Source organism: Astyanax mexicanus, chromosome 1, assembly GCF_023375975.1.
Source record: "Astyanax mexicanus isolate ESR-SI-001 chromosome 1, AstMex3_surface, whole genome shotgun sequence".
NCBI classification, from domain to species: domain Eukaryota; kingdom Metazoa; phylum Chordata; class Actinopteri; order Characiformes; family Acestrorhamphidae; genus Astyanax; species Astyanax mexicanus.
In genome coordinates this window covers 74,004,968-74,028,512 of record NC_064408.1, presented here as the reverse complement: position 1 = coordinate 74,028,512, position 23,545 = coordinate 74,004,968, and positions in this window count along the sequence as shown.

The following is a 23,545-nucleotide window of genomic DNA, read 5'->3' as shown; positions in this document are numbered from 1 at the left end:
GGAATGAAACTTGCTTCCGTCTGCGTTGTAGGAAGATGCTTATTTAGGCAGCTTTTCTTTCTATATTGGATTATGGTGACATGTTATACATGCATGCTTCAGCTTTGACCCTTGGACCTTCTGCAAGACAATGATTTAATTTATTTATAAAGCACTTTCCTTTTCTTTTACCTTATATTAGTTCAGTGCTGTCTGTAAATGTGGAAGTTATTATATTAAGTTGCAGGTGCTGTTTGCACTTGCTGGAAAAATCCAGTTTTACCTACAGTGTTCCCTTTTACTTGAAATAAGATGGACAGAAACCCAGGGCTTAGCTCAGGGGAAATTTATTTCATCCTATTTCATTTACCTATTTTCTTTTTTCTTACTTTTGATCATGTTTTATGTGATGCACATGATTTATATTGTAATTGTCTATTATTTTTACCAAGTTGGTCATTTTAATAGTTTTCTAATTATTACTAAAGCTCACATTTTGTATTTGCAATAATATAATATTTGTTTTTCTAAAGTCTATTTTTTATACTTATATTAGATTTGTTTCTGTAAAATTTAATTAAACAGAAATACAGTAAATATATTGCAAATTCCTTTCTTATATAAGCAAAGCAACTCTTAAAAAGGTAACTTAACGCATTAAACACATAAAACAGAACACAAAAACTATTACTTACTAAAAGCACAATTGCATTTCCAAAACATTGTGATGCTATGGAACATGTAAAAATGTTGTAAATAAATATACTATGTAATGATTTGCAGGACATTTGACTAATTCATGAAAACATTCGACTCATTGAAGGCAACATCATTATAAAAAAAAATGTGATGATAAAACAAAGGACTAGAAAAGTAATTGGTACTAATGTAAAAATTCTGCTGAGAAAATTACATCTAAAAAAGTTCTTTAGTGTGAAAATAATGAAATCTTTGGATTTCCCCCCCATCTATTATCATTGATTTTGAGATTTACTGAATCTAAAGGAATTCCTTGGAGGAAGGGACAAGGCTGACAGTCAGTATTGGATGCTGGTGATCTTTGGGACCTCATGAGCATTTAAAACAATCGTGAGTCTGTTCTGAAATTCAATGCATTATCTCTGAATCACTTCCACAAATCACTGTCAGTTTACTGTGAAATCCACAAATGCAGATTAAAGCTGTATCATGCAAAGAAATGTCAGTAACACTTTAAAATAAGGGTCACAAATAACAGTAGTTATGACAGTAATAAACATTGTTAAATGGCTAAGTAATGTTAAAGATTATTTAGCATTATTAAAATTTTAATGCTGAAGAATGTTGTAAATAACAATGAATCAGGACATAAACTAACAATTTTATAACGATTAATCATGTTTTAACTAATGGCTGTTTTAACTAACGTAAGTTACTTTTAATTAATGTACCCTATGAAAAGTCATGTGTCCACTGTCATGTTCTCTGGGTTCTGTGAATTAAACACTGGTATCTACGTATTTACATTTTACATAGTGTCACTTTTTTTATTTTATTTTTTTTTTTGGACTTGGGGTTGTACATTCGTTGTGAACAATATCAATACAAGTCTTATGTTAAATCTCATTTGTGCTTTACTACACAGTGGCTGCATTTCACATTTATTTTATATGTTACAGTCTGTAGTGAGTCAGCATGGGCAGATAAGGGTAGATGAAGTTATCAGGATAGCTTTCAGACTGCTTTGATTGCTAAAGCATCTATTAAACTATTGGACGAGCCTCCTTATTTCTCTCTCATACAGTATACAGGCCCACACATACTTCATGCCTCCCTCAGTCCGCTACAGTGCCTCTCTCTCTCTCATTTTCTCTCTTTCTTCCTCTGCTAAAAGAGGAGTGATTGGACATGGTCACCAGAGCGCATGCCATGACATTGATATTCCTGAGAGATCCAGCATACTAATGCTGCTCATTTGTACCTAAGGCACATCATAAGTGGCAGTCTTTACCCTGCCGATCTGCCTCTTTGCCTTCAAAGGGATGCGGGGAGAAAGATCCTATTATGCAGCTGCTGCAGAAATCACCAGGCTTCCTCCTCTCTGATATTTACATGGTGGAGAGTGAGCACTCAACCACCATCAAGCCGGAGCAGTGCACTTCTAGTGATATACTGTATATATCCTTCATCATTAGCATGCATGGAAAATAGTGTTATGTTCCTGCGTATTTTATCAAAGGTGTGTAGAACATGTCTGTTGAGGCATACATATCTTTAGTACACCTTTAATGCACCTGGATCAGAATGTGTGCACGGTTCTGCTTGTGAAAGTGATTCTTCTTTCATGAGATCAAATAACTACTCGCATGGATTTGAAGTTTCTCGGCTCTGGTTGGTTCCAAGGGCTGTATCTCCTTGGCAGTCTCATGTGCTCATGCTTTTGAGTTTTCCTCTCCTGAAAACAAACTGCATCTTTTTTTATGGATGCTTCTTGTGTCAGTGGTAAGCAGAGATGTTTTTAACAAGAGTATTGCAGTTATGGTTACATGTGCTCTTTATCTCCCGTGAATCAAAGCCCATTATCTCTCAACAATAGACTGAGAGAAGTGATATTTTCCTCGTCCATAAAATCTTTTGTGACATTTCTGAATGCCTCTCTGACTACATTCTGAACCAAATCTCTTAGATCATTAAAAGCAGACTTTCTCAATGCACTTAAAGTATCCAGAAATCCAGAAGCAAAATGCCTACAGATATATCAAGTAAAAGTCTTGTTAAACATGGCAACCTGAAGCATTAGGAGGATTGTTATCAGTGTAAGCATAAGGGGTGAGAGGTCTGGATAGGGTGGAACTGATATAAGATACTCAGTACTCATTATTATCATTATTATCTTATATCAAACTACAGTGCACAGGGTTTTATCCTGTTAACATAACTCAAATTAAGATGCTTTTACCAGGCTAAGCAACATTTGCCATTAGGCCAGGTGGAATTCCATTCAATTGCAACTGCTTTGCACCTGGAGTGTCCCAATTAATAAGCAATGTAATTTAACCCCTTAATAGTAATTTATCTGTATACGAGCTACAGGTGAAAGTGATACAAACCCTTTATCTCTGTATTAAAAAAAACATTATTTATATTCTAAATATTTTAGGCGCTTTGGAGAGATTCTCCTACAGGACACTTGGAGAAGTTGCCTGTTCAGTCCCTACTCTTAATACACTTAATTATGTCAGATCAGTTTTAAGAGGAATCAACCCCAAATTCTGCATGATTAGCAATTTTAACAAAACAAAAGGTTTGGAAGTCAACGAGACAGTTAATTTGTATGTTAAACAAATATTCATTTTAAAATAAAAAAAGTTCAGGAAATTGCCAATTTTATGATATTTCAATTAAATTTTGACACATGCAGAAATGTTATTTTCTAGAAAAGTTCTATTACAATTACAGCTAAGATTTATTAGTAATGTTTCTTATTATAATATTATGTAATGCTTAAGGATAAATCCTTAAGATATACTTGTATAACATCAGGAAGAAAATGGACAAAAAATGCTGGAATGTTAAGGGGTAAATATGAACATTACATAGGTCTATTTGCTAAAGTGAACTCAGTATCAACAGTATGTCCACCTAAAGTAGCTGAGTACTACTCATTAGGGAGCATGTTGAACAAGCCAAATTGTTGGCTGTAGAGGGGTGAAAGTGTGGACGTAAGTGCAGGTATAAGAATTATTTAAACAAACAAGAGTAAACTAAAAGTAAAACAGAAAACAAAATGGGGTAGAGTAACATAAAAAAACACGACCTAAAAAACAAGACCAAAACTAAGACTAAACTAAGAAAACAAAACAGAGAATAGAACAAGAACCATGATCAGGCAAGAAGCACAAACAACAATCACAACCCTGACAAACCAGAAAGGACACAAAAGACCAGACAAAAAACTCTGAAACAAAGGGGCTCTATATATACTGGGACTGGGAACACATGGGGGAGATAACAAGGAGGCGGGGTAACAAATGACCACAGGTGAGAACACTGATGAAAGGGTTAGAGTGGTTAGAGCAGGGCTAGGGTGGAAATAAGACAACAACAAAACAGGGCCATGTGCTTAAAAAGCACAAATCTAGCACAACAAAACAAGCTGAGGAAATGACAGAAACAAACAAGGCAGAAAAGAAAGACAGAAACAGGAAGGACCAAATAAGGAAGAAAACAAGACACACAAATACTGGATTTACTGGATTTATTATCACAGTATCAACATTACTAATAATGTTTCATAAACATTAACAGTTTGATTTAACTATTAACTATCATAATTAGTTGTAGATCTTTAACAAAGTGAAGTAACTGACTTTCTCTTTACCCACCCACCAATCTACAGACCAAACATCTCATTTTGTTTTTTTCTTAGGAAAGGGTAAGATATCTATAATTTAGGGGACATGTCTGTTTTTAAATGCAGAATGTGAAAGAACATGTCAATCATGAAGAAATATAAAGTGATCTACTCTTGTGCACTTAGTTCTAAAATGCCCTTTTAAATTAACTATTTCTCTGAAGTATGACTGAAATGTTTTTATTGCATATAGAGTTCAGCAGCTGTCACAACCATCTCCTTTGCTCCAGCTCTTGGTTTATCTATCTTAACACTGGATGATATAGTAAATAGACAAAAACAGAAAAAAAATATTTGAACTACTGTCATTTTCATTCAAAAGGGCTTTGTAGGACTAAGTCAGCTTGCAAAGACGATCCATTTAAAAATCATTTTGAAAAAGGTATGACTTCATGACTTCCAGCATTGTGTGCAAACAGGCCCTTCAAGTGGCAATCCCTGGTGAAGGCAGTTGAACATTATGTGTGTTTTGTAGTGCAAGGTCATTATTTATCAACAGAAAAATCATGAATGACTGCGCTGTAGTACTGAAATATTGCTTGCGCTCAAGACACGCCCCTCAAACAATGAGGCAATGCCAAAGGAAGAGGAGAGAGAATTTTTTACGCTGTGTACAGTGGACACATTCCCTGAGAGCCTGGTTACAATCATAATGTGGAGAATATATCGTATTTTACGGACTATAAGGCTAATGGAGACTAATGGGAAAGCTGGTAGAAGCGCCTAAGTAAACAGAACTGTAATTCCTAAAAAAAAACATTTTCTTTTAAAGTAAAACGAGTGCTGGATATTAATCTACACAGATTTCTCTCCTAAAAAACTTTTATTTGGGTGAGTAAAGTGCTTTTCTTTATTTACAGTAAGCTTAGATTTTCAAATATTTTAACAGGTGGTTAGCAGCCGCAGTTAGCAGCAGCGCTAAGCCAGGGGTCTATCATCTAGCGGTTCGTCCCACAAAGCTTGTTTTAACACAATAAACACACAGACTACAGTCCGATATACTCACCTCTGATCCTAATACTGCTCCAGCCTTGGTGCTGGAGAAACTTCACTGAAACTCCTGTATAACACTGTACTTCAGCGGAGTGGCTTTACTGCTCCTTGAAACCTGACTGGTAAACTTTATAAGGCGCTCTGGATTAAAAGGTGCACTGACAATTTTTGGATTTAAATTAAAGGATTTTAAGTGTGCCGTATAGTGCGAAAAATACAGTACTTAAACTTTCTGACTGAAAATTAGTTGGACACAGGAGTTTGCATCGCTATTATTTTTCTATATAACAGATTATTTAGAGGATTAATTCTCCCATTCAGTCAGATAGAAACTGTCTTTACAGTGACCCTAATTGCCTAGTCTATTCTGACTGAGGGGTATACATGAATGTATTCTATTCCAGGTATTAGCTATTAGTCATATTGTTAATTGTATTATTAGACTGCATGTATGGCAACAGCGATTTTGTGCTGTGCTGTGCTGTGATCAACTCAATATCAAGAAACATTCCACTGGTGTGTGTTTTATAATTAGCAGCTTCTTTTCTTATATTTTTTCTTTCTAAAAATGTTTGAAAACCCTTGGGCAAATGACAAATTTTGGTAAATTTAGAAGCTATAATCACATCTAATCAAACATAAAACACAACATTTTCATTTGTATAAAAAAAAAACAATACTGTGTCCTGTGCAGTTTGGATGCTCTAAGCCTTAAAAAGGCTCAAATTATTTTTGCAAAGGTCTCAGAACTTGATTAGAATATCAGGCCTGAGGCGTGTCACCAACTGTAATTAGCAACTGTCTGAATCTAATTTCTTGGCTTTATAAATTGTCTGACTCTTTAAACATTGTCCCAACATTTATCAACCATGTGCTCCTCTAAGCAACTGTCTAACTATCTAAAAATGTAATTAATTGAAACCCAGATGCAAAGGGCAGGCCATAAAAAGATAAGCAAGCAGCTTGCAGCTTAATTTTTAGTTTCTAGAGTGTTATAAAGAAAAGGCAGTTTAGAGCAACTGTGGAGGTTAAGATCTGGACAACTCTTAGAGAGAACTCTTTGTATGGAGAACTCTTTAGTCAAAAAGCTGGACTAAAGTTTAATTGAAACCAGAGGGTGATGCACTTTTCCAGTGTGCACCACTGCCTGCACAAATACATTGATCTTCAAAATACATTGATCTGCACCCAGAAGGAATCAACTTATAAATATGAAATTTGGTGGGGAGTCATACCAGACTGTCATGGATTGAATGGAAGCGTGTGATCTTCAGTGTCCTCCGTTTGCCTTGGTGGAGACAACTAACAAACGTGCAGGGGCACTGTGGCCAGAGACAATATAAATGGTTTGTTTTCACATGGCCTGGTACTTTGACAGACCAACATTATGTTAATGAGCTCCTGCAATTAGTAGCTCTACCGTTTCTAAATGCACACTCTGGTGTATTTTTTTTTTTTTTTTTTACATTTTTTTTTACATTTTTTTTTAACATACTGCCACCATCTCAAGAACAGATACTATGTCATAGCCAGTCTCGATTAAAATGTGTAAGATGCTCCTTGAACTCCACCCCTGTGTCAAAAACTGCAGGAACTGCATGACTATTCAAGCTGCATTAAATGGATAATCACAGGACACTATTAGGAACCTCTGCTCTTAGGAACTCAATGCTGAGACATCTGGCATGTTGGTTTACACATGTGTTACATGTGTTGCATTCTGTATATGACTAAAAAAATTCCAAAAGTGTCCCATATTAACCTCAATCTTTAATCACTTATTGTTCTTAGTAACCTTTATCTTCTGAAACTTCTTTCAGATGCATCTATTTTTTGCAATTATTTCTTTGATGATGAGTGCATAACCCTCATGGAAGGGTTTTGAGGTAGAAACCTTATTTGCAACCTTATTACGAGCCTGAAATGAAAAGCATGCTACAAAACATCTGGGGAAGCCAGATGGGTTTTGGAAACAAGTGCTGTGGACTGTCAGATACAAATAGAACTCTTTGGCTGCAATCAGCAAAAGTAGGTTTGCCTACATAGGAATAGAGGAAGATCAGTCATGCTTGGGGTTGTGTTTTTGTCTGTGGCATTAGGCAAGATTGCCTGGGTGAAAAGCTGAATACAGAAAAAAATAATACAGCAAAAATCTGGATGAAAATGTCAAAACGCTGAAGCTGAAAAAATGGGTTCTACAAGAAGATTATAACATACAGCACTTAAAATAAATAAAATCACCATGAACTAAATAAAGGAACAGACAGTGAACTTTTTGGAATGGTCCCTCACAGTCTGCTTAGCTATACATCCTGGAACAAGACAACCCAAGAATGTCTCAAAACTAGAAGCCTTCTGCAAAGAAAACAACAAGAACTGAAAAAACCTTTAGCTACAAACAGGGTTATTGCTTATTTCTTATATTGCTTATAAGTGTTAATTAGTTTTGACTCTTTAAGGTGCCAAACGTTTGCACAGATCACATTGATCATTTCCATTTTTTTATATTGTGAAATGCATAGTAACTGTGTTATAATTTACCTAAAATATTGTGTTATATGTCTAAATTACTACTTATTAATAAAATACTGACATAACTTAGCCACATGCGAACAAATGTTCACAGAAGACTGTATAAACCTAAAGTACAACTAAAGATGTGTTTATAAAGCTTAAAAAATGTATATATATAAAGTAGGATTTGCACTGGAAGAGTAGAGAACCATGCAGGAAAAGTCTGTTCAAATCTTCAGTTCTTGTTTAGGCTTTATTACATGTCCAAATTTCCTCACTGTAATAAATAAACCAGTCAAATGTTTGGAGAAACATCATCATTCAATTATTTATATTTTTCCCTGCATTGTAAATGAATACTAAAGTCATCCAGGCTATGAAGGAACACAGAAGGAATCATGTAGTAACTTAAAAATGAACAAAAAAACAAAACTCTTATCTGGGGTTCTGTTAACTTGTGGTTTCTGAAGCTGGTAAAGAAAGAAAACTTTATAAAGAAAGACACTTTATAAGAACTTTCATTAATATATTTTTAACTAATGATCAGTAGATGTGAACAAAGCAGTAGTTCATCAGAATTTAATTATCAACAAATGCTCACACATGACACTTATTTATTAGTGTGGATATTCATATTAAATATGTTAGCAAATCATTAGCTCATCAGAACTTGAACAGTAATAAATCTATAGGAATTTTAAACCAGGCAAATGTTTATTGTAACGCTGTGTTGAAGGACGGGACGAGGAGAGCGGACGCTAATGCAAGTAATATTTATTGAAAAACAGAAAACAAAACATAAACCAAACAGAAACTCAGACACATGGAGACCAACTAACAGACGGGATTAACACAGCCGTGACAGACGTGAAAACGCACAAGAACCGACAAAAACACTACTGACAGACGCTTAAATACACACACAAGGCGGGAAAGAGAACAGGTAACACCTGGGGACTGACTAACGAGGGGCGGAGCTACACATGGACACAGGTGAGTGGAAAAACACCAGGGAAGAAACACAGAGAAGCCGGGACACATGAGAATAACAGACATGAGAAAAGACAGAAAACAGGCAAAAGATGTGACAGAACCCTCCCCTTAACGCGCAACTCCCAGGGCGCGAAAAAACAAAACCCCAGGAGCTGGTCAGGAGAGGGTGGAAAACAAGGAACAAGACACCAAACAAGACTAAGACTGAGCACAGAAGAGAGGAGACTGGCCAGAGGATGGGACAGGAAACTGAAATGCAGACTGGACAGGGGAGAAGAGCCGGGACTGGAGATTAGACACAAACAGAGACTGGACAGGGGATTGGACAGTGGACATGAACGGGAACTTGATGTTGGACGGAGACAGAACAGGGGACGGAGGCTGGACAAGGAACTGGACGGTGGACGGAGACTGAACAGGAGACGGAGACTGGACATGAAACGGGACAAGAGACTGGACGGGACTGGACATGGGAACAGGGACGAGGACATTAACAGGGACTGACACGAACACAGTAACAGGGACAGGAACAGAAAAACCACTGGGGACAGGAACTGGAACATGGACAGACACGGGAACCATGACAGGGAGAGACAGGGGCACAAAAAACACAAGAGGGTGCCCAGGACCAGCAAAAGTCTGTTGGGTTAGCCTGGGCACATTACTGGGGGCAAAGTCAGGAGGTCTAGCTGGCCTAGGGACACGGGGCCTAGGGCCAAACATTGTTCTTGGAGTGGGAACAGGGGCAGCTGGAGCTGCTGGTGCTTGAGCAGGCGAGGCGGGTGCAGCTTGAGCAGGCGCGGCGGGTGCAGCTTGAGCAGGCGCGGCGGGTGCAGCTTGAGCAGGCGCGGCGGGTGCAGCTTGAGCAGGCGCGGAGGCTGGAGCAGCTTCTGCAGACACGGAGGCTTGAGCAGCTTCTGCAGACACGGAGGCTGGAGCAGCTTCTGCAGACACGGAGGCTGGAGCAGCTTCTGCAGACACGGAGGCTGGAGCAGCTTCTGCAGACACGGAGGCTGGAGCAGCTTCTGCAGACACGGAGGCTGGAGCAGCTTCTGCAGACACGGAGGCTGGAGCAGGCGCGGCGATCCTAGGAGCTCGTGACCTGGGAGTAGGCACAGGAGCAGAGGCGGGCAGCCCAGGCACGTGAACTGGGGTGGCAGCGGGCACAGAGTCAGAGACGGCCGGAGCCGCGGGCACAGAGTCAGAGACGGCCGGAGCCGCGGGCAGCGCTGATACAGAGGGCGAAGACGCTGATTCAGCGGGAGCTGAGAGTGCGGCTGCCGCCAAGATCCGGCCTGGAACCGCAGATTCAGCAGTGGGCGAGGCGGTAGAAACCGGACCGGAGCTTGCTTCTGGAGCAGGAGTCGCAGACCTGGAATCCGGCCAGGCTGGAAAGCTGGAAGCAGATGGGGCTTGAGAGCGCGGTGGAGCTAGCAGGCTAGCTAGCTTAGCCGGAGCTTCAGAGAGCGGCGCTGCCTCCGGCGCTTTCTCGGAGCGCGGAGCCTCAGCCGCGAGCTTCTCGGAGCGCGGATGAGCCGCGGGGGTCTCGGAGCGCGGAGCCTCAGTCGCAAGCTTCTCGGAGCGCGGCGTCTCGACCGCGGAATTCTCGGAGCGCGGATGAGCCACGGGAGTCACAGAGCGTGGCTTCTCAGCCGCCAGGGAATACGGCCACGGAGTACGGGCTGGTGCGGGGTAGAGCTCCTCCTCCTCCTCGGAGCTACTGGGAGCACATCCCAGGAAGTCCCACGGGCTGCGCGTCCTCTGCCTCGGGCACTCATGGCTCGACCCGAGGCTCACTGCACCAATCCTTAGCGCCCCCCTAAGAAAATCCACCCTCCGGAAGGATTCTTCTTCCGGCAGGCAGGAACTCTGAGCACGCTGCGAGTGCCGCCGCCTCCCTTTTCTCCTCCGGCGCCGGGAAGTGGAGGAGTCTTCAGTCCCATACTCCTCCTGAGCGCCGCGAGAGAATGGAGTGGATCGGATCGCCAGCCTGGATCCATAAAACGGATTACTTGCAGCGTCCATGGTTTTAGGTCGGTTCTTCTGTAACGCTGTGTTGAAGGACGGGACGAGGAGAGCGGACGCTAATGCAAGTAATATTTATTGAAAAACAGAAAACAAAACATAAACCAAACAGAAACTCAGACACATGGAGACCAACTAACAGACGGGATTAACACAGCCGTGACAGACGTGAAAACGCACAAGAACCGACAAAAACACTACTGACAGACGCTTAAATACACACACAAGGCGGGAAAGAGAACAGGTAACACCTGGGGACTGACTAACGAGGGGCGGAGCTACACATGGACACAGGTGAGTGGAAAAACACCAGGGAAGAAACACAGAGAAGCCGGGACACATGAGAATAACAGACATGAGAAAAGACAGAAAACAGGCAAAAGATGTGACATTTATCAATTGCAGTTAATGTAGCCAATGCGTTTATTAGTATTTACAAATGTGATAGCAACTTTTTAGTTTTTTTTTTTAATGTGAAAAATGACAGTTATTAATGATTAATTAATGGTATATTAATGAAAGTTATTATAAAGTGTTACCAAAAACTCTTGTTCTTCCTTTCCGAGGGTGTTCCTGATAGGAGCCAGATTCATCATAACATCTTTGCCATTTTTCTGCACTTAAGGATACTTTAAGATTTTTTCAGATTGACTGAAATTAAAGTATTTTTTAGTAGTTCTTGTAATCATATGGATTATTCAAATAGAGCTATTCACTGTATACCACTTTTACCTCTTCACAAGAGAAGTGACGTTTTTAACACATTAAGAGGCAAGAAATTACAATTATTAACTCTTTACAAGTTCAGCACAGCTGTTAACTGAAATCCATTCCAGGTGTCTCTACCTCATAAAGCCGACTGAGAAAATGCAGCCAAGAGGTGCCGAGCTGTTATCTGAGCAAGAGGTGCTACTTTGTGTTTTACATATTCTGTTTTTTTTTTGTTTGTTTGTTTAGTAAATAATTCCATATGTTTTTCATCATAGTTTGGACGACCTTAGTTTTAATCTACAGAAGAAGAAAAAAATACATATAGACTTCTTGCCCAAAAATGTTTGTTAGTATTATTAGTAGTATTATAAAAAATATAATTTAAACCGCGTGATCTTGTATTTTTTTTTTTTTACATTGCAGATACCCTTTCACAATTAATAAATCTGGCTTCTTTTAGTTTGCTCTTCTTAGTGGCAGAAACTTTTGTGGATGTAGTGTATAAGATGAGTTTGGTCACCTCAGTGTATCTTTGAAAGCTGGGTTATATGAGCTCAATCAAACTAAATTCATATGCAGTAACATGACAAGGAGGCTTATTCATGAATGATTTCACACAGCACATTTCTTCATCAAAGCTCTTATTCTATTCATCCGGATATTTGCATTGAATCTGAAAGTGATAAGGCCTGCGTGAAAGGCCTCCAGCTCAGTGCTCCCCAGGTTGTTTGGCTGATGAGAAGAGCAGGTGAAAGAGCAGTGAAATCTACTGCAGCTGGAGCTCTCCCCTAGTGAAGTCTGGCCTTTATCTGATCGCACTCTTCCACTCCAGCGATTGTCCTCACACCAGAGGAGCGTTCGGCTCCAACTCCAACTACTTTCCCATTATGCAAATGATTTCCCCTAAGAAAAGTGCTACGCTTGGTGCCCATCAATTCAGCCAGGCCCGCAGTTTTGAATGCCGGCATCCCCCCACCCCGTCCACACGCACACCGCACACTGCCCCCCCCCCCTTCCCTCCCCTCCGTACGCCTGAAAAGAAGGTCTATTTCTGATGCGTTACTCAGTATTCGCATTGCTGTGGGATGGGAATAGAGAAGGCTCTTGCTCAATCAATTTATATAACCCTTTGAAGAACTTGGTGTTTTTTCTATAGCAAGGAATGAAATTATACAAATGTATGGGGAATACTGGCTGAAAAAGTGAGATGCACTTATATAGCCTTGGGTTGTTTGGATGATGGGATTGCCATTCTGCGCGTATTTCACCTCAGACCGTAGAAATAAATCCTGTACCACACTCTATTAACTCTTTCTAAGCCCTGCAGCGTGATAGACTCTAAAAATAACCAAAACCCCCACCTCGCTCCAAGTTTTCACCTTGTGATCTACGGTTAGTCACTGCCAGTTATGGGTTTGGAATTAGCCCTGCAAGCATGGTCTTACAGTACAGAGCTCAGATTTCTACCGCCTAGTGTAGCTCACTGAAAATTGTGTGTGTGTGTGTGTGTGTGTTTGTGTCAATATGACTGATTTTGCTGCAGGCCCCCGTGGTGTGTAAGTTTTTTTAAGTGCAGTCTTATATAGCCCGTTTGAAATGTCCTGCTGGGCATTCCTTCCTCTAATGAAGAATTAACTTGAGTTTCTCTTATTCACCTCACATTGCCTTTGGATAAATTACATTCATTTTATGTTTATATACAGCAGAAAAAATAATTATGTGTCCCCTACTGATTTTGTAAGTTTACCCCCCTACAATGTCACACCTGGCGCTAAAAGCACACCTGTCTCCCCTGCACTCAGCTTTACCTGCCATCTTCATCGTCTCTGGACTACATTATCCAGAACACACCATATATGGACTATACTTACTCACATGACTATGCACATGGCACTACCAAGAAGTATTCAGTGTAATTAACCTCACCTGTTTAACCCTGTATATATACCCCTTTAGCCCACTCTGTCACTGCTGAGTATTTTGGTTCATCCTGCATTACAATGTGTTTCCCTTGCTCTGATGTTTCCCTGACGCTGGACTCTCTCTCATTTATGGTCATTCCCTGTTGGCTCCTGTTCACCGGTATTGACCCTGATTGCCCACTCATTCTCAAGTCACTCCTTTGTTGTTCTGGTCATATGTTTTTTGGTCATTGTCATGCTCGAAGACCCATCCATGGCCCATCATTCAAGTTACTATGATAAAGGGCCTTGTTTATGAACCCCTCAAAACGGTGAAACAGCCTCCAAACACATTGTTTGACATTTATCAATATATATATATAAATAAATATATATATATATATATATATATATATATATATATATATATATATATATATATATATATATAATTTTTATATAAAAAAATGAAATTAAATAGGAGTAATGAGGCTATTTTTAAAAAGTGAGGAGAAAGAAAAATACTAGATTTAAAGACAACCTAAATGTCTTTGCAAGAAAGATAATGAAGTATTTGCACTTTGTTACTTACACCTCTGCTCTTTTCTGCTCCTTTAAAATTAATAAAAAAGTATAAAAAATATTTTATTACTTATATAAGAAACAAATATCAGAACTTGTGAACTTGAAAACATGTTCAAACTCAATAAAAGTATTGACCTCATCTCTCTGTTGGTTATATGAATTTATCAATAACTGGACCAGAGCCTGCCCTTCACTACTGAAATGTTCTTATGCCACACTAAGAAAAGGCCACAGTAAGATAGAATGAATAACCATAATAAATATCACAAATTGTATATTACTTTTTTTCAGATTTATATATTTTTTCCAGACAAGAAAGGTCTAGACAAAGTTATGTGTATATGTTATTCTCTGGTCAGACAGCGCTGTGAGCTATAAGGACAAACACTAATGCATGAAATGCCTTCTTTTCACTGCTGACGGCTTGTGATTACTGTGTCTAAAGTGGCGGCTCAATTAAAACAAATTGACAAAGAAAGCAATCTTGAGTGCAATATGACATACTGTATTAATCATTCACAAGCATTGTTATAGAAGATTGCTTCTGCTAAATTTCACTCACTGCTATTTTGCCACATTATGCATGACAAATAGTTATTTAGAAGAAACAGACCAGACGCTATGCTGGGGGACTTCTGATGTCTGCTCTTTATCAACACTATTAACACAAATGACTGCAGATTCCAGACATACTCAAGAAACACAATATGCTCTCTATGTTCAAAAGTATTCAGACACCTCTTATAATGAATGAATGGATTTTATGATACACTAATTGCGTTAGCATGCATTAAATTGCAAACTCAGAGCTTGCACAATAAAAGCAGGGTAGATTGAACAGGATACCTCAAGTTAGGGTTAAACCAGTAATATACAGTTACACAGAGTTACATATTACATATTGACTAGTTTAAGAGTGGACCAGGACATATACTGGTTGCAGCAGTGGGCAACTGTCGACTAGTCAGAGAAAAAAAAATCAGCAGCAATTCACGCTGAAAGAGAGGAAAATATATTTGTTGACAGCACCAGGAAGAATATAATAACATTCCAATCAATTATGTTACATGTTTAAATATCCACTGTGAGAGACGAGGTTTAAAGTGAGTGCCTGTGCAGTATTACTCTGCAAATATATTTATAAATATTTATGGTGTGAATCTGCATTAAACAACAGTAATTAGAAAGAACTAAATAACAAACTCCCAAATTTCTTTTTGCTCAAGGATTTTCGATGGAAGTTACAAAAAGTCAACTCTGTTTTAAAGTAAAACTTACTAGTTGTGTAACCCCTAATACACTGTGCGATTTCGGCAATCCATGATTGATGTGCTTTACAAGTGTCATGAGGCTCATGGCTATCTTACACCCTGTCAGCAGTCCATTTTCATGCCTTGCGCCCACGGACGTAATTTTTTTTTTTTTTCAAAAGCCAGTTTTGGTCCCCTGCAGTTTTTTACGGTTAAAAAACCAATGTCACGCTATATTAAATATAGACGGATCAAGCGCTAGGACCAAGCAGAAAAACTCGACTGGCTCTGCCGTTTTTTGCTACTTTTTTGGCTCTCACCCCTCCTCTCTGCCTCAAATCAAAATTTCGTCCATGCTTGTGCCTGTGCCGTTTAAATAGCAACAGAGTTTATGAATATATATACACAAATGGGCGTGGTAGTCTGGAAGCGAGGTATTGTTATACACACACAAGGACATGTAGCAGTGCACAAACCCAACTTTTACATCAACAATAAGAACATAAGAACATTACTGTTCCCATAAAAGACCTTCTTGTGCACCTTCACAGCATAACAGAGCAGGGGTGGGTTTCCCGAAAACGATCAATCTTAGCGAATAACGAACGAACTAACGAATGACGTGAGTAAAGAACGAGCCAGTTCTGCGAGTGTTTCCCAAAGAGCTTCGCAACGCGAAAATTAACGAACGAGGTTAAAGAACGTCTTTGTTGACTCCTCCCCAAAAACAGCGCACTCAATCGATCCACAAATATCGATTCAACACTGCCAATATGCAGTATTTATTCACTATTACACCCTAAAAACGTAGAAATGTGTTGTAATCATCAACATTATACATATTCTGAAATTTAAATTACAAAAGGATGTACTTTGGCATTAATAAAATACTCCTAAAGATACATATGACTAAATAAATACTCGAAAATCTAATCTATTAAAAAAAATTAAACTTTTTTACTTTTTTAAAACTATTATTGTTAATATATATATATATATATATATATATATTATATTAATATATATTATACTAATATTATTAATAGTAATTTGGCGAGTAATATTAATTTATTATTATAATTATTAATAATAATATAAAAAATATAATATATAAAAAATATAAAAATAATATAATAATACATATACGTATGTTATATATATTATACCAACATGAGTATGCTCATCCAAATCACCATCTCAGTTGGGTTTAGGTCAGGGGATTGTGAAGGCCATGCACCTTTTTGTTTACTAGATAATTCCATATGCGTCAATTAATAGTTTTCATGGTTTTAATATTAATCCACAATGTAAAAAAAAAAGAAAAAAGAAAAACATTGAATGAGACGTGTCCAACTTTTGACTGGTATTTATATATTTGCGAGTTGACACACCCCAGAGTTTGCCCAGATGAACGGCCACAATGTTGGTTAGAATCACCTGATTAAGGAATAATATTAAATATTACCTGCACATTCACCGATACCCTTTACAATACGTGTAGGTGTGATTAAAGACACCGCAGGCGTCCCCTGCACCGGACCTACAGTACCAGGAATTTTCCCAATAGCATGGAAATATATAATGTTGTGCTGTAATTCCCGGTCTGGTGGGAATTGTGTATATTTGCGTGTATTCCACAGTAACAGCCTGATTACAGAATCCACGGACTTGGTGACTTTGCAGCTTTGCTTAGACCGTGAGCATCATCTGCAGGAATCTGGATTTTAATAATGGGTTTGCCCAGTTAGACTACAAGCCACAGACAAATTGGCATTATATATGGCATTATATGGCAATATAATATAATATAATGTAATATAATATAATATAATATAATATAATATAATATAATGTAATATAATATAATATAATATAATATAATATAATATAATATAATATAATATAATATAATATAATATAATAGTAATATAATATAATATAATATAATATAATAGTAATATAATATAATATAATATAATATAATATAATATAATATAATATAATATAATAGTAATATAATATAATATAATATAATATAATAGTAATATAATATAATATAATATAATATAATATAATATAATATAATATAATATAATATAATATAATAGCTTCAACCACGGAAATGAACATTTTTCTCCCTTAAAATTGGCGGTCCCTGGTGTTTAAGGTGCTGAACTGCAAGTAGAGATCCCCTAAAGAAGCTCTCTAAAAATAACGACTGGGTGAGGGCACCCGTTAATCTGCGAGCGAGTTTACGCAGTACTTTAGTTACGCACGGGTTTGGGAAACACTCTTTAATTAACGATCAATCTTAAGTACGAGTTAACGAAGTTCTTAGCGTTACGAAGCTTTCGGGAAACCCACCCCAGATCAGTTTCCTCTGCTGAGAAGTGTTGGACATGTCAAGGTAGCTGCGCATTTAAAAAGAGAACTGCCAAAGTCAGAGCACACCTGGCTCTTAAAGGGAATGGCAAGTAACACTAACTTTACTGGTTTATTTCATGTTACACACAAAACACACCTACGATTAATTAAGAAAATTCGTACATGTGTTTTGCAAGTTTTAAGCTGTGCAAGGCGTATTTTTTTGTAGCCTTACGCTGCCAAACACACACTGACATGCCTTAAATCCTGCTGCGGGGTTCAGCTTGACGGCTCGCCTATAGATAAACTAGGGCCCAATAACTTGCAATGCACTGCAATTTATATGTTCACACTTTACAGTATGAAAGTAGGTGGTGAGACTGACCCGGTAAGACATGGGTGCTTACACTGCATGTGAAACGCCGCCCCCAGGCAGAGTTCCTTCCACATACAAGCACTCAGTTCAGCAGAATTAAACACCTTGTATGTCAAGAATGTTAAGAAAGTGCAGGGTAGTGTGCTCTGCTGTGTAGAAGACTCACATGTACCTGCAGATGGTTGGAAAGATGTGGACAATAGGGTTGCAATTCTCCAGAGAGAATTGGAAGTAAGCTCGGATAAATTTGGACAGTTCAGGCTTGAAATCTGGATAAATCACACAGTGCATGCCTGCATTTACAGTGCCTTGTGATCGAGAATTGATCATTTAACATCAGTATCTGACCTAACTAATGCTCTCGTGGAGAAAACAATCAAATCTTTGCAGCAATGTTTTTTTCTTCTAGAGTAAAGCCCTCCCAAAATAGTATAGGTTTTTACTGCAGCTATGGAAAGACTATTCATTCCCTTTTAAAGGACCATGAAGGATTCTTTTTTCAGCTGTAAATTATAATATGATCAGGATGTATCATCAGATATAAAAAGAAAAAATCTAGAAATCTTGATCAGGCTGCAGCTAAATAAACAGTAGGCCACTCAAATATAGATGTATATTTTATCTGCTAAACTAAGCAGTAAGTTACATTACTAGGACCTGTACAGTAGTAACTCCAGCTCTGGGGTGTGTATTTTTTCCGATATAACAGGCTTGGCTTAAGCTAACGCAGCTAGTGGTGCATGAAGCTAGTTTAGATAACTACGGATAAAGTTTACATGAGCCGGTTTATAATGTGCAAACAATAAAAACACTCCAAATGTATACATTAGTTGATTAACTTACAGAGTATGACTCGACGCTGCTTGCCATGGTAGAAGTTACTGAACTCGTCTTGCACTGGATTGTGTAGATTTAGCCACCTCAACTTGACAACCAGACTGAGCTCCGGGTCTGGGGAGGGGTGGGCGGGGCAGACAACTCTCTGTGGTGTTTTGAAATGTGTCTGCTGTAGCTATTTTACACACTTGCTCTCATTTCCAACTGAATGCTCCTTTAAGGCCAAAAAATATTAGTTTTAACCCCCTTAGTTAATAGCATTCATTTTAAATAAAGCAGTGGATGAGCAGGTAAACACAAATACAGACACAGTAGATCTGCAGTAACAATAGAAAATGTTTACTTGGTTTATTAGGCTGTGTTCAGACTGCAAGAAATTGGATTTTTTTTTTTTCTCAAAGCAGATCTGTTCCAGATAAATTTCTGTGCTGTTATTTACAAGTGATCAGATTGGATTTGCAAGTCTGGACTTCACAAATGTATCATAATTCAAAGACATATTAAAATCCAATACAAATCAGATTGTAAGCAAATTTTAAACCACTTCCAAGTGTAATTTGGATCCGATTTCACATGGTTGTTCTTTTTTTTCCTGTACAGACTTAAACAGAATCCAGATTAGTTAAAGTTAAAATTGGATTTGTCTGGTAGTGTGAACATAGCCTTAGATGCATTTACTTGATACCTATGTGCTGTTGCACCTGATGTCCTTATACAGGCACAACACTATGTACACAACTTTAGTGTAAGAGACCCTACTATGTTACAGTAAACACATAAGGAAGCACTTGTGGAACCAGAGAAGTACTGGTTGTAAATGAGGCAGTTATTTTATGTTGGGAACTATCATTAATAGATTTTAGATTTTAGAAACTGTGACTCTTCAGCGTTGACCTTCTCTTATAACAGTCTTTAAGTAAGACTCTTCCATCCATTTTTCTGATCTCGTAATCCCACTACAAGCATTCAGCTCATGTCTGTGTTGGTTATATAGATATATCAATAACTGGAGCAAAGCCTGTCCTTCAATACTGAAGCGTTCATATGCCAAGACACTGAAGGGCCACAGGGAGAAAGGCTGTACATAATGTACAGAACCCATACAGAAAGTACAGCTTGTTTTCAAATAGATCTTTCAAACAGCTTGGGAATGCTGATGCCAGTATAAATTCTAGGGTGTTATCTTATGAGTGAGGTTGAATACTGGTCAGTATGCTCATGACAAGGTGATTTGAATTGCCACAGAGAGCAAGGCCAGATAGTGGGTGCAGCTAGATAAGCATTCCATTTCTGAAGCTGTGTGGGCATTTAACATTCCCCGATCCAAGGTGTCACATGGGTACCATATGTAACATCCACATTCTGTGTGAACAGACTAGCAGGAGCTGCCATACTTTTAGATAACTACGGATAAAGTTTACATGAGCCGGTTTATAATGTGCAAACAAAAACAACACTCCAAATGTATACATTAGTTGATTAACATACAGAGTATGACTCAATGCTGTACGCATTTATTTGGCTTCCACACTGCAAAAAACTAAATCTTAGCAAGTGAATTTTTCTAAATTTAAGGCAATAAATCTTATTTTCTTCTCTGATAAGACTTTTTGTCTTACTAAGCATTGTAAGTGTTAGATTATTTTGCTTATTTTAGGGATAATTGTCTTAATCATTCTTACTTAGAATTCTTACAAATAATTTGAACTCAAAATTAGCGCAATCAAGCAGCAATCAAGTTATTCTGATTCTGATGATGCAAAAACAGTGACGTTTTGCTTGATTTAGGTGTAACTTCACTCATTTTTAGACTTTGCCATTGCTTTTTGTAAGAAATCTTACTAAGAAAATGTTGCCTATCCCATAGGCATTTTTTTTTTGCTTAATATACATATATTTGTCTTAATTTGCTTATATTTTGTCTAGTTTTTGCCAATAGATTTTTTGCAGTGCATGGATGTGGCAAAAATCATGAGACATGATACTAGTCCCTTTCCCATGATATGAGGCATGTTTGTGTAGTTAAACAGTGTGAATAGTGTACCTATGTGCAATGTACATCCGGGTAAGAAAATGACATATTAACATAGGTATAATTTACACTGCAGGTACGAAAAAATTCAGACACTGTTTCTAATCTGTGAATTCAGCTCCATTCTCAATTCCAAGAGACAGCTAGAGATGTAAAAGCTCTTCCAGCACTGGACTATGGAGCAGTGGAGTTGAAGTGGAGTTAGAGTGTCATTTTTAATTCAGAACTAATCATCCAACATCAGTACCTGACCTCACTAATCAAATCATCACAGCACTGTTTCAACCTCTACTGGAAAGTCTGACCAGAAGAATAAATTCTGCAGCAAAGGGGTTGGTGTCTATAAAATGTTGGCCATGGAATGAGGATGTATTTGGACATAGTAGAATATATAAATAAATAAATTAATTAATTAATAAATTAATTAATTCAATTACACTTATATAATACATACCTGTCAAGTTTTGGATTTAAAACAGATTTAAAAAATTGTCCGCCGCCCACTTCGAGCTGTCCCACCAGCCCAACCCAAGGTTTAGTATCCCTTACATTTTAAGACAGGTTTACAAGAAATCTAAAATAACCACCTGTAAACCATTTACTTACAAACTACAATTAGATTATCAGAATCTGATCATCTGGTCTATGTTTGTTGACACTGAAATGCTGTGAACATTCTTACATATGTAATTCTTATAATACAGCAGCCTAAAAGAGAACACAAAAGGGAATTGAAGTACACTTATTTATTTTACATATTTTTTGTTTCTCATGTTCATTCTTGATTATCTGGCATTACCTGACTTATTATACTGAGTTGTTGCAGACTTTGCAGCCTTTAACACTTTTTTTGGCATGAATGCCCTCTCTCATCCTTCTTACATCCATCTATCTGATTTGTTGTTCCAGGGTTGTTCCTGCTGTCAGCATTAATCTTTTTAGTGACATTTCAGTTTGGAGAGGCACAGGAATATATATATTTTTAATTATAATAAAATCCAAGAAATTTACAGAGAAACACTAATACGGGAGGGCGGTGGGAAAGAGGGGTAAAATACGATAGTACCTTTCAATGGATCAAAGGATGCTTTAAAATCAAAACTCTACACAACCATTTTGCACTCAGAACTTAACCAACCAACACCACTGAGAAGCAGCAGTGACCAGGGCAGAGAGTCAAGCCATATCTGAGATTACAGACATTCCAGTGGTGTGCAGTGAGGCCCTTCTAACCCTTCAGAGAAGGGGTGACAATAAAGGCATGTAAATAATTACATCATTTTAATCAGGAAATATATATCATAGCTATTGTAAGTGTAAAACTTTATTTTATAAATTAACTAAAATTAAAAAACTGCAACTAATTCAAAGCATTAGTCTTTCTTTTTTAGTTGCTACGGGACTCTTATCTGACTGACAGCGGTTTTAACCAATCAAAGCTTTTTAAAATGGCACATCCCCCCACGTGTCTGCGTGCCCCTTCTCCTGATTTTGAGAAGAGTGTAGTAATAAATCTATTAGCAATGTCAAAGCAAGTCTAACCAATCAGATTCATGATTTTCACTATGGGGGCGGGGCCATCAGCGCTGTGTTGAAGGTGTTACATTTAGGTTAGTCATAAACGGAGCTCATGCTGGATTAGTTCAATAGTCAGCTAACTATCATGGAATTGTGGCTGCAAATGAGACAGATATTGTGTCACATCATATTAAAAAGCCTTTTTAAAGGCTGTCCTTCAATGTGAAACTAAATCACAATAATAATAAGGCTGCCTGATTGGTAAGTTTTTGTGTGTACTTAATGTTTTGGCTGCTCTGGTGTACTGTAGACATACAAATGAGTTATCTTTGTTGAAGCGTTGTACTTGTAGGCAAATTAAGCATTTATTGTTGGGTCTATTGTACACCTTTGTAGTTTGTAGAGAATATGTAGTTATTGTAATATTTATCTATGTGTCGGTCGTCGGCGGCGGGGTGGGGGGGATGTAGGGGTGATTACAGAAGGGGTACCCACTATATTCACTGCACGCCACTGAGACATCCACATTTACCCAAAGGAAACCCACACAGGCAAAGGTAGAACAAGAATCTTCACCCAGATTGGGATTTGAACCCAAGACTCCAGCACTGAAGACATATGTGCAAAACACAATGTTCCCAATAAACAAACAGAATCATTGTGAAATGATGCACAGTGCCAGTGCTGGGAGAAAAAAAAAAAAAAGAAAAACACAAAATGTTCTGGCAGTTTAAAATTCAGAAAGAGATTTGATTTTAATTGCAGTTCACCAAGCACTCGGGCAAGAGGTCAGAAAGTTCAGCCATATTACTGAGCACCCTCATCCGTCACAATAACTCATTCACTACTCATCAGTCATCTCATGCTAAATTAAAACAGTCTCCATCCCCAATGAATCTCTCTCTGGCATTTTTGATAAGACAGAGGCTACACTAATGTGTTATTCATGTCCCTAACAGACTCCTCATCACAATGGGATAAAGCAATCATCCCACACATTAAAGGGACCTCATCTCTCATCTGCCACCTGGATGGCTTTCAAAGCCTGTCTCTGACAGGAAGAGGGCTCTCTGA